The sequence below is a fragment of the Panthera tigris genome, chromosome D3 (assembly GCF_018350195.1).
Source record: "Panthera tigris isolate Pti1 chromosome D3, P.tigris_Pti1_mat1.1, whole genome shotgun sequence".
NCBI classification, from domain to species: Eukaryota; Metazoa; Chordata; class Mammalia; order Carnivora; family Felidae; genus Panthera; species Panthera tigris.
In genome coordinates this window covers 28,434,799-28,451,027 of record NC_056671.1, presented here as the reverse complement: position 1 = coordinate 28,451,027, position 16,229 = coordinate 28,434,799, and the positions used below count along the sequence as shown (strand labels likewise).

At 43.8% G+C, this 16,229-nt stretch overlaps 1 long non-coding RNA gene across 1 annotated transcript in view; it reads left to right on the top strand.

Annotated features, from left to right (window-relative positions):
• Nucleotides 1-15,117, top strand: part of LOC122232751 — a 56,936-nt gene extending 41,819 nt beyond the window's left edge. Inside the window, exons 3-4 of the long non-coding RNA XR_006210143.1 lie at nt 11,543-11,989; nt 14,792-15,117. This is a non-coding gene — a long non-coding RNA (uncharacterized LOC122232751). The remainder of the gene's footprint in view (nt 1-11,542; nt 11,990-14,791) is intronic.
• Nucleotides 15,118-16,229: the final 1,112 nt, after the last annotated feature.

The following is a 16,229-nucleotide window of genomic DNA, read 5'->3' as shown; positions in this document are numbered from 1 at the left end:
GACAAAATGAACACTTCCTCCTCCAGTCAGTAACAAGACAGGGATGTTCTTGCTGTTTTTATTCAACATTCTAGTGGCAATGCTAGCCAGTGGACTAAGGCAAGAAAAAGAAAAGTATACAAACTGGAAGGAAGTAAAACTATCTTTATTGATAGACACCATGTCCATCTTAATTAGGACATGACCATGTAGCATGAAAACTCCAAGGACTCTATCAAAAATCTAGAATTAATAAGCTATTAAGAATTAATAAGCTAATCATAGGACACAAAGTTAATATTCAAGAATCAGTTGTTTCTTCAAATGCTGGATATAAGCAATTGGAAGTTAAAAGTTTAAAAATACCATTTACAATACCATCAAAAACACAACATACTAAAGGGGAAATATAACAAACTATATGCAAAAGAGGTACACTAAAAATTACAAAATACCGCTGAGATAAATTTAAAAATACTTAAATAAATGAAAAGATATACCAAATTCATGAATCAGAAAATTTAATATTGTTAAGTTTTCAATTCCCCCCATATTAATCTATAGATTAAATACAATCCCAAATAAAAATCCCAGAAGCTTTTATGTAAAAAATGGCAAGTTTGTTCTAAAAAGTGTGTGGAGAAAAAAAAAAAAGTGTGTGGAAATGCAAAGGGCTGAAACCAAGTTTTTTTTTTTAATCAGAACACTTTTGAAAATTAAAAACAAAATTGGAAAATCTACACTATCTTATTTAAAAAATTTTTTTTAATGTTTATTTTTGAGAGAGACAGAGACAGAATGAGAGTGGGTTGGGACAGAGAGAGAGGGAGACACAGAATCTGAAACAGGCTCCAGGCTCTGAGCTGTCAGCAGAGAGCCCGACACGGGGCTCGAACTCACGAGCTGCGAGATCATGACCTGAGCTGAAGTCAGACGCTCAACCGACTGAGCCACCCAGGAACCCCTACACTATCTTATTTCAAAACTCACACAAAGTTACAATCATCAAGACAGTGTGGTACTGGCATTAAGGTAGACATTTAGATCAATGAAACAGAAATAAACTCACAGATACATAGTCAATTGATTTTGACAAAGTTGCCAAGGGAATTCAGTGGAGGAAAGGACAGTTTTTTCTTCAACAGTTGATGCTGGGACTGTTGTATATCAACATGGGAAGAAATGAATCTTGATCCCTATCTGATAAAGTATGCAAAAATTAACCTGAAATAGATCATAAAGCTAAATATAAAAGCTAACATTATAAAACTTGAAGAAGAAAACACAGAAGAAAATATTTGCCACCTTGGCAGATTTCTTAGAACATGAAAAAGCATAAACCATACAAGAAAAAAAGTTGATTAATTGAAATTTATCAAAATTAAAAACTTATTTTAAAAGCACCCTTAAGAAAAGGAAAAGATGAACCAAAAACTGTACATTTGACAAAGGACTTTGATGCAGAATCCATGAAGAATGTATAACTCAAAAATCAGAAAAAAGCAAAACTTCCTTATGCATTAAGCAAAAGATTTGAGCAGGTGTTTTACAGAAGATATACCAGTGGCCAATGAGCACATGAAAAGATGTTTAATATCTCTAGTTATAAAGGAAATACAAATTGAAACCGTAGTGAGATAGCATGAGACATCCATTCGAATTGCTAAAATTTAAAAGATCAACCATGTCAAGTTTTGCCAAGGAGATATACGTTACTGTTGAGAATGAAAAATGATATGATTGGTGAGGTTCTTGGGTGGCTCCGACCATTGAGTTTCCGGCTCTTGGTTTCAGCTCAGGGGTTTGTGGGATGGAGCCCCACTTCGGTCTCTGTGCTGTCAGCATGGAGTCTGCTTGGGGTTTCTCTCTCTCCCTCTCTCTCTGCCCCTCTGCTGCTTGAGCTCCCTCTCTCAATAAATAAACAAATAAACATTAAAAAAAAAAAAGAAAATGGTATGCTTGAAAAAGTTGGGCAGTTTTCTTCACTCTTAAACATTTATGTCCTATTTACAACTCAGCAATTCCTTGCTATGTAATACATAACAGAAAACATCTGTCCTTGCAAAGACTCACACAGCAGCTTTATTTAATAATAGTCAAAAACTGGGGTGCCTGGGTGGCTTAGTTAAGCATCCAACTGTGACTCAGGTCATGATCTTATGGTTCTTGGATTCAAGCCCCCTATCCGGCTCTGTGCTAACAGCTCAGAGCCTGGAACCTGCTTTGGATTCTCTCTCCCTCTCTCTCTCTGCCCCTCCCCTGCTCACACTGTCTCTCTCTCCCTCTCAAAAATAAATGAACATTAAAATTTTTTTTTAAAAAACCCTGGAAACAACTTAAATGTCCCATCAACATGTGATGAACAATTGTGGTATAGTGGTGCAGCAGAACACTATTAGCAATAAAAAGGAGAAACTACTGAAGATACCACAAGTGGATAAATCTCACAGACATTATGTTGAATAAAAGAAGTAAAAAAAAAAAACAAAACCCACAGATGGAGTGGTTTCATCTATAGAAAACTCTAAAAAGGACAAATCTAATCTGGAGTGATAGGAAACATGTCAGTGGTTCCCTGGGGCATGGTTTGGGAGGTGAGGGGATTGACCAGGAAGAGTCACAAAGGAACTTTTCGGGCCATGGAAGTGTTCTATGTCTTGATTGTGACAATGGTTACTTACACAGGTATACACACTTGTGAGAACTCGTGAAACTCACTTAAACTAAGTGCTCTCTATTGTATATAGACAATACCTTAATAAAGTTGATTCACAAAAATCTTGTATGCAACCAAGGTAAAAAAAAAAACAACTTATGTACTATACTTTGCAGTATAGTTACTCTGTATTTTCTTTTTTTATTTTCTTTTTCTTTTTTCTTTTTTCTTTTTTGAAACAGAGAGAGAGAGAGCAAGGGAGGGGAAGTAGAAAAGGGAGAGAGAGACCCTTAAGCAGGATCCACACCCAGTGCCGAGCCTGATGCAGTGCTCAATCTCAGGACAGTGAGATCATGACCTGAGATGAAGTCAAAGAGTCTGATGCTTAACCAACTGAGCTACCCAGGTGCCCCTCTACTCTGGATTTTCTAAAATAACTACAGTTTATATCAGAAAAAAGAATGGAAACCCAGAACAGTACATAAAGATTGCTACCATTTTTCAAAGGATCTATTTACCCATATGCTTGTCCATGTCAATCAGTGTACACAATCTGCTTGTAAAAGTTCCCCTGGTAATGGGGGATAGGCGGAGAGGGAGAGACACTTGAATCTTTCATCATGGGCATCTGTTTCCTAACAGAACCCAAAACTTCTGATTTACAATTGATGACACTAAAAAATGTGCCATTCAGTCTGGGACTGCCAAATGACTTGGAAACAGTACTAAGGAAACCAAAGTGCTGGGTAGTGCAGTGCTAGACTTCAAGTCTGAGTGATGAGGGGGAGTCTTCCTAGGAGTGTCCTCCTGTGCACGGACCTGGGAGCCAGGGGCAGTGTGTGTCCTGGCAGGTGGTGTGGCCCTGGTCAGCCCCATATCGCTCCTATCCACACTTTCCTAATCATACCCAAGTCACAGCAAAAATCCAATTCTTTTGAAAACGAAGGTGTTCACATAAGCAGAGGCTGTGTGCCTCTCAAAGCAAGACGCTCCATCTGTCCTCTTACATTGCTTGCTGCAATGCAGTAATCCCAGTCATGGACACTCAGTATAATCTAAAACAACAGTTATCCAAGAAATTAAATTTTGTTAACTTCAAGAATACAGTTGAACTTATTTCAGTGAGTGGGATGTAAAGAAAAGCTCACAGATTTGGAACCACATATATATGTTTTTTTAAACCTTAGATTCATTAAGTAATACGTTCAAGAAGTAGAAATCCATGTGACTGCAAAGATTTGTTACTAGTTCAATTCCATGACCTTATCTAGGACAATTCCTGCTCCAAAGGAAGAGAATACATTTGCCTAAAGTTCTAATTCTTAAAAAAAAAATTTAAGATAAAATTTATTGAAGTACAATTTATATACAATAAAATGCATTTGTTTTAAGTAAATTGTAATGCTAGTGGCCAATGTAACCACCATCACCATCAAAATATACAACATTCCCATCACTCTGGAAAGCTTCCCTGGGCCCCAGTCTCCCTCAGCTTCCACATTCAAGCCCCAGGCAAACACTGATCAAATTTGTGACACTGCGGATCAGATTTATCTTCTTCGAGAGTTTCACATAAATGGAGTTATCCAATGTATACTTTTTCTTGTCTGGCACCTTTTTTTCACACAATATTCTTCAGATTTATCCATGTTGCCACATGGATTCCTTTGGTTGCTGAGTAGTATAGTATTCCTCAAATGATTTTTAAAAATCATTACTTGCTTCCTCATTATCTGCTAATAACTCCTGGAAAACGATGAATGGGAGCTTCCTGGATAATTAAACCAGTGAGCAGAGCAGTGACCTGTCCAGTTGACCAAACCAGAAACCTAGGGATCATTTTTGGTTCCTCCTTCTATTTTCCAAATCCAAGAACCACCATGCCCAGTTTCAGTCTCCTAATCTCTCTCAAATCAATCTTGTCAGCCAGTTACAAGCAAATCTTCATTTCTCACCCGAATTACTGCAGAAACCCATTTTGCTTTAGTTTTGCACCTGCCATCCATTATCCATCTTTAAACCGGAATGAATTCAGCTGTTCTGGGAACCTCATACAAGTGGAATCATACATTATTTGTCCTTTTGTGGCTAACTTATTTCATTTAGCATGTTTTCAAGGTTCCTCCATGTCAGAACTTCCTTTTTGTGGCTGAATAATATTCCATTGTATGGGTAGACCACATTTTGTTAATCCATGGACAATTGGTTATTTCCACCTTTTGGTAATTATGAATAATCTGCTATGGACATTGGGGTACAAGCATTTTTTCAAGTCCTTACTTTTAATTCTTTTGCATGTATACCTAGGAGTGGGGTTGCTTGTCCATGTGGTAAATTCTGTGTTTGACTTTTTGAGGAACCACCAAACTGTTTTCCACAGCAGTTTGAACCATTTTACATTCCCACCAACTGTGCAGGAGGGTTCCAATCTCTCTAAAATCTCTGATCTGGTGAAACACAATTTCAGCAACTTAAGCTCTCTACACCTTGCTTTCCTCCATTCCAAAATGCAGGAAATGCTAATATTATCATTCTAGTGTGGTTAAGAAATTTAAATGAACAAATGTACGTAGGAACACCTGGGTGGCTTAGCCGGTTAAGCGTCCGACTTTGGCTCAGGTCATGATCTCACATTTCTTGAGTTCAAGCCCTGCATAGGACTGTCAGCACGGAACCTGCTTTGGATCCTCTGTCCCCTTCTCTCTCTGTCCCTCCCCTTCTCTCTCTCTCTCTCTCTCTCTCTCTCTGGGGCAAAAATAAGATAAACATTCAAAAATTTAAAAAAACAAACAAACCACAAATGTATGTAAATGTATGTAAATGCCTATAAACGTGAATGCTATAATAAATGCTAGCTGGTATCATCACCGTTGTCACTACTAATGAAGATCACTATGGCTGAAATCTGCAAACTTTGCCATCCATGCCCCTTCCCTGGGTCTCCTAGAGCTCCGTGGAGACTGTAGTAGAAAAGCAGCACAGTGGGCCAGGGGCCGGAAGCTGAGGTTGAGTCAGACGAACCCCTGGAGATGTGCACAATGAACAGACGGGAGGTGTGGACTTCATAGAAGGGGACACATAGCACAGGGGAGTGGCAGCACATCCCTTCCTCTCATGAAGCAGGAAGGGGAGGCTCAAGAGGCTGAGTGGTCCTGGCTCCTGCCCTTCTCTTTTCACAAGTGCTTTGAAAGCACAAAAGGCAGCAAGGCACATTGCTTCCCATGCGTGCCAGGTGCGTGCAAAGAGCCTGATGGAATCACCTTAATGGTGAGAGCAAGCCCATGATGTTGCTGCAGGTGCTCCTGACCATGACCTGAGCATGGGGTTCACATATGTGGCTTGCCTCAGGACTGTTTTCAGCAATGTGGTGACTGTGGTCACAGTATATGCATATTCTCTCAAGATCTCTTGAATAAGAGTGAGTGCTCTGTGTTGTGTGGTGCTGACACCCAATTGTCACTGCTATTCCTGCAGGCTTGTCTACAGTGAAGATCTGTAGGCTGTTCATATATTACAGAAAGCCCTCAAATGGTAAACTTCCAACTCTGTAGCAGGATAAATGTTCACTTTTTAAAAATTGGCATTTACAAGGCAAAAATATGCGTGTTGTGTTTGGAGAGTCGGACTGGTACTTTTGTTCCTCTTCACTCCTAACGCATCTGCTGTGTGTTCTGACTGCTGCTGAGTCCACAGGGCAGCACGGGCTTTGCCCGCCGGGTACACAGGAAGTCTGCCAACAAGGGCTTGGCTCTCACCCTCGTGGGAGCTGGTGGGTCACTTCCTGGCTCTTTCCTATTATTATTGTTTGCTAAGTTTGAATAGGACTGCTGGCTGAGCGTTAGGTAGTTTTTCTAAAACCTTTTTAATTATTAAAATTTATCACAGCGTTTGAAAAAAAATGAAAAAAGGACATGTCACTCATATTTCCACCATCACAGCACAATAGCTGCCTTCATTTCTCCAGACTTTCTTCTAGTCTTTTCTCTTACCGACACATATTTTACATTGTTGTAACCACTGTACATGGGAAATTTAGGTTCTTTCTGCTCAGCTTTGCTCATAAATATCTTTTCCATCTTTACTTATTTTTAATAGCTGTATGACAATCTTTTGGGTTAATATATCATCATTTATTTAGACATTCTTCTCTAACTGGCATTTAATTTTTCCCAATCTTCTACGATCATGAATTTTATTGTTTTATGCAGGGTGTAACAAATATAGGCTTACATTTAAATTGTTAAATGATGGGGTGCCTGGGTGGCTCAGTCAGTTAAGCAACCAGCTTCAGCTCAGGTCATGATCTCACGATTTGTGAGTTCGAGACCCACATCAGGGTCTGTGCTGACAACTCAGAACCTGAAGCCTGCTTCAGATTCTGTGTCTCCCTCTCTCTCTCTGCCTGCTCCCTGATCACACTCTGTCTGTCTCTCCCTCTCGAAACAAACACAATTTAAAAAAAATTTTAAAACTAATTGAAATGAGCCCCAGACTCAATTGTATTCAAATGACTGACATGATTCTACTGACATCTATTTTGAATAATGCAAATCATTTTTCATAATTTATCCTTTGGAACTTTTCTAAGTAGGTCATCCTCCTTCATCCCTGTTGTATCAGACCTCTAGAGAGAGCCACCAGCAAGGAGTGCCCCCGAAGCAGCATTTTGGAAAGACATACCCTTTTAGTGAGGGCCACTCTTGGGGCTGGACACATGGCTCTCTAGGGCAGTGCCCGCCATAAGGCTGGTCAAGCACAGGTCCATGACTGGACTGTCCTAGTATTGGCCATACCAAATCAGGTCAACAGGTTGGGGTAACTGTACCACATGTACTCTGCTGCCCTAAGCAAATGGAAACCTGGACAAATTCATAAATCAGCTATTTTCAGACATTGAACACTAGGCAGCACAAGGCTGTGATCCCTTAGAAAAGAAAAAGAAAGGTAAGTGCTAATGTTGCCGTGGATTTCTGTCCAGGGCTACCGCGTGGACCACAGCTGGGGAACAAGGACCCAAGCAGTGTCTGGTAGCTTAGCTGCCTTGAGAAGTGGAGTTGGGAGTGCAGGGACTCAGCTGTGGTTTGTGGGACAGAGTCCTGGAGAGAAGGGAATTCTGCAGGGAAGGAGCTCCAGAAATCCTCAGGGTGCCTTGAGCATTCGTGAGTTACTGAGCTGTGCATGTGCAATGTGAGATGCCATGGAGATGGACCAAGAGCAAATGCCAGGGAGCTGCAAGGAGGCCAATTCCAGGAGCTCAACCTCAGCGGACAGCTCTCAGGGACCTGCTGGCATGCTGTAGAGACTCTCAAAGAGTTCCACTTTAGTAGTGGGATGAACAAGCCCTAGAGTGAGTGTATGTTGAACCTCCCCAACAAAGCTTAAAAACAAGTCTTGAAAGGGTCAAGCTAATAATCTGCAAGGGATGTGGGGTGCCTGGGTGGCTTAGCTGGTTAAGCGACTGACTTTGGCTCAGGTCATGATCTCAGGGTTCGTGAGTTCGAGCCCCGCATTGGGTTCTCTGCTGTCAGCACAGAGCCAGCTTCGGATCCTCTGTCACCCTCTCTCTCTGCCCCTCCCCTGCTTGTGCTCTCTCTCTGTCTCTCTCTCTGTCTCAAAATAAATAAACTAACTTAAAAAAAATCTGGAAAGGACTTAAATGCCCGCCTTAAAGAGACACAGAAGAAAGGAAAACTATAGATCAAGGTCTGTCATGAATACGGATGTGAAATCCTCAACAAGATATTATCGAATCTTAACTCAGCCATGTATAAAAAGGATAATACATCATGGTCAGTAGAGTTTATCCCAGGAATAAAAGGTTGGTTCAACATTTGAAAGTCAATCAACAGAATTCTTCGTATCAACAGACTCAAAAAGGAAAAGTTTATGATCATCTTAATAGATCTAGAAATAACCTTTAACAAAATTCAACACCCATTTGTGATTTTAAAAAAAAGAAAGAAAGAAACTCAGCAAGCCAGGATTAAAAGAGATTTTCCTTAATCTGGTAAAAAGCATCTAGCAAGTACCTGCAGCTGGCCCCATGCTTAAAGGTAAAAGACTGGATGCTCTTCCTCAAGATCAGAAACAAGGCAAGGATGTCTGACCTCACCGCTTCTATTCACCATTGTCCTGGAGGTCCTAGCAAGGGCAAAGGCAAGAAAAAGAAATCAAAGGCACACAGATTGGAAAGGAAGAAATAAAAACATTTTTATCTGCAGATGACATGATTTTCTATGAGGAAAACCCAATGAAATCTATGTAAAAGCTAAGACTAACAAGTGAACTTAGCTGTGTACTAGCAAAGAATCATCAGAGGTTGAAATTAAAAAAATTTCAATTTATAGGGGCGCCTGGGTGGCTCAGTTGGTTAGGTGTCCGACTCTTGATTTCAGCTCAGGTCACAATCTCACAGTTTTTGAGTCCAAGCCCCACATTGGGCTCTGCACCGTGGAGCCTACTTGGGATTCTCTCTCTCCCCTCTCTCTCTGCCCCTACCCTGCTTGTGTGCTTTTTCTCTCTCTCTCTCAAAATAAATAAATAAATAAATATAAATAAAAACCATTTCAATTTATAATAGTGCCAGAAAACATGAAACACCTAGGAATAAAACCTACAAAATAGGTGCAAAAGCTTTTTGCTGAAAACTGCCAAATACTGCTGAAAAGAAATCAAAGAATTCCTTAAATAAATAGAGTGATATATTGTGTTCATGGGTTGGAGTAGTCATTATTTTAAGAGGTCTGTTCTCCCAAATGGATGTAGAGAGTAAACTGAGTCCCAATCAAAATCTTAGCTGCCTTTTTTTAAACACTGGCTAGCCAATTCTGAAATTCACACCGAAAGACAACTTCAGAAGAGAAGAACAACCCTTTCTATGGGTTTGCATGGGGCTTTCCAAGGACACACACCATCTGATTTCAAGACTTCAAAGCTACAGTCATCAAGACGGGGTGGCATGGCAGAGGGGATGGATACACAGATCAATGGAACAGAATGCAGAGTCCAGAAATAGCCCCACACAGGTGTGGTCAATTGATTTTTGACAAAACATAAAACCAGTTTTTGCAGGACGTCTAAAGGTCAGTCAGAAGGATAGATGGTCTGAAACTCAGGGAGGGCTTCTGGGCTGCAGAGACACAATTTGGGGAGTCATTGAATTAGAGGTGGAAGTAGAAGTTTGGGGAAGGCGAGAACCACCCCAAGTTGGTAGGAAGATGGAGGAGAATGCCAGGGATGGCCTTCTGAGTCTGGAATGGGATGGTGACTGGACCATGAAGGATCCAAGGCAGAGACACACAGGCCTTTATTTAATGCTGAACATATGTGAAGGCGGGACTCCCCATAAGCACAAGCAGGATCAGAGAGCAGTAGAGGCAGAAGCAGGTGTCCCAGAGATAAAGAAGAGGAAGACAGGTGAGCAAGGCCTGGACCGTGTAAACAACGTGAACCTGTACATGTACAAACAGTGGCTGCTGCACATCAGCCTACTGTCACCTTCTGCTTTGCACGGAAGGAACCAAACTGCCAGGTGGTTTCCCCCACCACCATCTGGAGGGCTTTCTAGGTGCCAAACGCTATCTAAAAGCTTCATAAATATTAAATCACTTTGCCCTCACAACTCTCTGAAGTGGGTACAATTATCCCCATTTTACAGATGAGAGAACTGAAGCCACGTTCTGCACAGTGACGCTAGGCTTTGAGCCCATGCCCTTCCATACCATGCTTTGCTGCTCTGGCTTAGGATAATGAAAGTAATGATTCAGGAGGCCCCTGGGGATTTGCACCTTGTGCCTGCTTTTCTTGATACCCCGCAAGGCCACACACCCAGTACAGGTAGGTTCAAGGCCAGGTCTGGGCCCCCCTCACTGTGCTGCCCACAATGAGCATGGATGGATCTGTCTTGCTTGCACAGGCAGAGTACAGGACGGGCCAATGAACCCTGGTCTCAGGTTTCTGGCCCTTGCCCTGGGCTGCCTGCCTCCCTACAGCTCAGAAACGGATGCCCCCCAGTGTCCTTGGAGGGCTGGCTTTCAGACTGAACCCCGGCACTGTGTTCCGCCTCCTGCACTCTGCCTCTGGCACCAAGTTCTCACGGTTTCCTCCATGCATAGGTTTGGAAGTGGCTAGGTCCAATGCAGTGAAACACAGTATAGGTTTGGATTTCAAAGGAAAAAAAAAAAAAAAAAAGGACTCGATTCTAAAATGTTGAGGCACATTTATTTGAATGACTTACTCTTAAAACTGAAAGAAACCCAGAGTGATTTCTGAATTATTTTGAACAGCAATAACACTTTAAAATTTGTGCATGCAAGGTCTTCCAATATATGCTAACGGTGAGTATTTGGGTTTTTTTTTTGTTTTTTGTTGTTTTTTCACATGAAGAGACTGGCTCTTCATTTCAAAGTCACCTGGTATTTTTGGTCTTCTGTACCTTTTGTAACTTCCTCTGAATAAGAGGAAATATGGTTGCCATTTGTGTTTAATTTATTTTAAACAAATCAAAGCACTGATTTCTACTTCCTGCCTGTGTAATACTTGAGCTGCAGGCTTCAAAGGGCAGAGTAACTATGTTCTTGAGTGATTGGGCGTCTGTTGTATTATTTTATAAACAGTTCAAAGTTTCGTATTGTATAGAAGCAACTGGTACAACATTGGGATATTATTTTCTGTGTGAGTAGCCGCAGAGAACTCCAGGTGACCTTTACATTCGTCTTGTGCTAGTTCATAGATTAAATTTAGGCTTTGGTAGAATATATATTTATATAAAGACTCGGAGTTTATTTTTCCTGTTTTCTCTAACACTGCTTAACTTGTTCTCTGAAATGTTTATCACAAATGGCAGGTTGTTGCAAAGAGCAGTGGAAAGAAAACTAAATACTTACTCATCACTTGGTTTTCTTGCAGGTTCATCGGGTTTAGGAAACTCCACCTAGACAAGCAGCTTGTTTCGGGTGGGGCCTCTCCCCAGAACTGAACTCCTAGGGCTGCAGGTGTGTGGGTTTCAGAATCCAGTGGTCCCAGGGATGTGCAGGGCAGATCCCCATCACACAAGATGTTAGGGCAAAGATGTTACCATACCAGACTCCGAAGCAAGTTCACTTATTAACAACAACAACAACAACAACAACAACAACCAAACAGTCCCCCAAGGTTCTGCTGGGGCCCTTCATCCTCCCTGTCCAAGCCCGTGCTGCCGGCCTTTCCGCCCTCGGCCCTGACAGCCATTCACGAATTCTGCTGCTGGTTGGCATGACGTGCAGGGAACAGAAGAAGATTTGTATGCATGTGGCCACCACACTGCCGTGCTGGACCCGGGCAAGAAGCCCTTCTCTCCTGCTGGGAAGAGCATGGGTGAGTGCCCGGGGGTGGGGTCACTCAGGGCTAGCCAGATGCCAATCAGTGCCTGGGGTGCAGGGCACACACAGGGCATGCCTTGGGCTGGACGTGGCCCAGAGGAGCCTAGCATCATGGTCTGGGGGAGCCACGAAGAGGCCTCTAACCAAGAGCCCCTGGATGTGCAGGCTTAGCAAAGTGTGTGTGTGTCACAGGCCTCTTGGGAGCGCAGCGCGGACGGGACAGCATCTTTCTGGCGGGGCTTCCATCTGACCTAACGTGAGTTGGAGAGAGGCCATGAGGACCCTGGGTGAAAGTCACAACCCCCACACTCCGCTCAGGGACCTGAGGGGCTGGCCACGTCCTGGTCCCAGTACTGGGCAGGGGCAGGCCTAACAGGAAGCGGGTTGGCAGGCTGCGGCGGGTGCTGGGCACTTTCATCTTTTGCCTGTCTTCGCTCAGAGGCTGTGAGCGCTCCAATTCCGTTTTCACTTCTTTGGAAGTGCTGATAAGATGGGAACGGAATAAATCAAACGCCAAGTTACATGTTTCCTGGCTTAGGAAGAAAAAAAAAAAGAAAACTAAGCATAACCTTGGAAATGCTCCCGGACAGTATTCTTTTTAAAAACTTTTTCCCCCAAGGTGATTTTTCCTTCTTGTTTTTTTTTTTTTTTTATTGTGGTAAAATATACATAACATAAAATTGGCCGTTTTCCCCATTCTAAGGGCACAATTCAGTGGCATTAAGCACATTCAAACTCTGGTGCAGCCATCACCATCATGCATCTCCAGAAGTTTTTCATCTTCCTCGGTGGAAACACTACCCCCCTTACACTTGAACTCCCTGATCCCCATGCTTCTCTGGGGAGCCTGCCTGAGGGCCGCCTCCCACCCAAGGCACCCAGGGGCTACAGCTGAAGTATCATCTCTGCAGCCATGCATGGGATACAGGGTGGCCCTGTGTCCTGGCCCAAATTCCTCCTGGTGTGGGCTGGCCACCCGTTGTCCTGGTCCTGGATGGAGCTGAGGACAGCTGCTTGCATCTTAAGGAAGGGGATCTGTCAGATGTCAGTCATCTTTATAGAGGTCAAAGCTGAACCCGTGGAGCGCCTGTATTCCCAGGCACTGTCTTAAAGCCCTCTGCAGGCAGTTCTTGTCTTTCAACCAGCTTTGGTCTAGTCCTTACAGAATGGATGCAGCAGGAAGCCAGTTTCATTAATTCACACCCTTGACTGTGGAGTGAAGGAGAGGGAGCGGCTCTCCGAGGCTGAGGCTGGGCTGGGGTTTTATTTTATTCTGTTTCAGTCCCAATCCTCACAACGACCCATGAGGACCATAGATCTCTCATTGCCATTTTGCAGCCGAGAAAATAGGCACAGAGAAGTTAAATCTAAGGGTGCGTTTCTGGATCCTGACCAGGATAAGAGTCAAAGGGGTCATTCTTCCACATTTGGCAATTCCTGTGTAAGCTGGGGGCCGGCGGCTGCGGAGTGGTCTCGGGTCCCGCTACACCTGCCACAGGTGTGCGTGGATGGATGGCGGGAGGGGAGGCGAGGCTGGTGCGGAAGCGAGTCAGCCCTGTGCCATGGACCGTGCCAGAGTGTCTCTGGACCTTTGTCGCCCCTGAGTTGTCAAGGGGGCTGGGCCACCACCTGCCTCAAGACCCAGAGTGTATGCTCAGAGTGGCTTCCCCCCCCGGGGGACAGAGACTGACGTGTCATTTCTGGGTTGATTTTCTAGTACAAAGGTCCACTACAGGCCTTCAGGGACACTAATCAGTACGTGTGTTTTGTGAGCAGCTTCGGGAAAGGGAAAGAATGATGTCGAAGATCTCGGGCGGGGCTGGAGCAGCTGACTTTCTGAGTGACTGACAACGTCAGCTCTGGGAGCAGCTCCAGGCCAAGGCATACGTGGGCTTTGACCCTCTGGCCCCGCTGTCTCTGTGTTTATCCACTCTGCTTCCTCTGCAGCTGATGTCATTGTGACTTCATATTTTGCCCTAGGCTAGTCCCTGGGGAGAGGGGTGTTGAGGGCCCACTGCAGGCCACCAGCCAGCTGAAGCCCCCTCCCCCACCGCCGCCCGATCCCCCCACTCACTCTGCAATGGCTCAGGAGCTCAAAATGGCCATTGCATTGTTAAATGGTTGGAAACAAAAGAAGATCTCATGACCCCTGCAAATTATATGCAATTGCAATGTCAGTGTCCACGATAAAGCTTTATTGGAACACAGTCACACGTTTGTTTAGGGATTGCCTGTGGCTGCTTTCTCAGTACAATTAGGGATTATGTGGCCTGAAGAGCCAAAAATATTTCCTCTCTGGCCTTTTCCAAAGTTTGCCAACCCCAGGAACAGAGTCCTCCTTCCTGTGATGACAGAAATTCAGGTTGGTAGTAGAGTTTTACATGGTCAGCTCAAATCTCTGGCTCTTAATCAGAGTGGAAAAAAGTGGAAGGTGTGGGGAGGGTGAACCTCTGGGCTCCCAGAGAGACGACAGGGTTCATGGGTGCCCTGATGGTCCTCAGCTCTGACTGCTCAGGGCCTGAGACCAATTAGGGTCACATGTATTTCACTGAGAGGACTGGGCTGTGCTGGAGGGCACGGTAGTCGGTCAGGCCTGTGTCCAGAGCTCACGGGATGCTCTTCAAAGGCACGCTGATTGAGGAGACTTCCCTGTGTTGCTGGAATGATCCCAACAGAACCGCCTGTCCTGACCTATCTGTGTGTGTGTGTGTGTGTGTGTGTGTGTGTGTGTGCGTGTGTGTAAATGTGTGTGTGACAATAGTCCACCCATGTGACGATGGCTCCATGTCTTTCACAGCACTGTCTGCTCCTAAGGTAGCAGTTCTAGATTTGCCCTGGGAAGCCACTTCTTGAGATGGCAGGAAGAGCTGAGAAAACACTGAGGGCCTGGCCAGGGCCTGAGCTAGTCGGTGGAGAAGCAGGACTGGAGTCAGCCCTTGGTGACTTGTAGCTCCTCTGAAAGCCGGACTCACGTGGAAGGGCCAGAGCCATGTGGCATTTCGGTGCCCCCTCAGCATTCACTCAAAAATTGATGATGAGGACACAGTGGGCTTTGCAAAGACCCTTTGCCCCCTTTCACTGGGCAGCTTTTTAAAAAATTGTGATAAAATGCATACACATAAAATTTACCATCTTAACCATTTCCTCCCTTTGACAAATGTTTATTGAGTGCTTACTGTATACTGGGCAGTATGTTGGGCATCAAAGATACAAATCAACAACTATTATGTGACAGACAGTTTTCCCAGATTAATTATTGAATGCTTACCATTAAAGTTGGTGGGAAAAGTCCAGGGTCTGCTAGCCTACAGCTTCTCAGACCTAGAAGGGTACTTGTTTCAAGCTCAGAATGTCTGAAATCTTAAATAGGACCAAAAATCATGACACAAGCTATTACTTCACAGGTAGCCCAGGCTGGTTGTAGACTTATCTCTTCAGTAGAAGAAATTAACTTAGTAATGTATTAAAATGCACACTTGGACAAGATCCAGCCATAAACACAGTTAAACTTTCAAGATTTGCCAGCCCTCTGCCTGAACACTATCCTGTTAAAATGCTCTTTCTTTTGAAAATATTCCATACGCTTGAGGGTGTCTGGGTGGCTCAGTCGGTTTAACAACCGACTATTGATTTCAGCTCAGGTCATGATCTCATGGTTCATGAGATCGAGTCCCACATTGGGTTCTGTGCAGGCAGTGCAGAGCCTGCTGGAGATTCTCTCTCTCTCTCACTCTCTCTCTGCCCCGCCCCCACTCACACTTGCTCTCTCTCCCCAAAATAAATAAACATTAAAAAAAAACCTCCCCTTTTGTCAACCAAATGGAAAAGGCAACCTAATGAAGTAGGAGAAAACTTGCAACAAATGTTTCATACACTGGATTTACCATAGTTCATTGGGGCGAAATATGGATTTACCATAGTTCGTTGGCAGCAGAGCGAAACGCCCACACTGTTCGTAAACATCTGTTTGCCATCACTGTGGTTTTCTTTGTTTGGTTTTGGGTTTTTGTTTGTATTTTTTTCCCATTTTTTTATTGTGGCAAAATTCACATAGCATGAAATTTACCACCTTACCCATTTTTGAGGGCACAGTTCAGTGGCATGAAGCACATCCACGCTGTTGTGCAGCCATTGCCCCACCCATCTCCAGAACTTTGTCATCTTCCCAAACTGAGACTCTGTCCCCATTAAACACCAGCTCCCTATCCCTCTCCCTGTCCCCTGGCAATGACAGT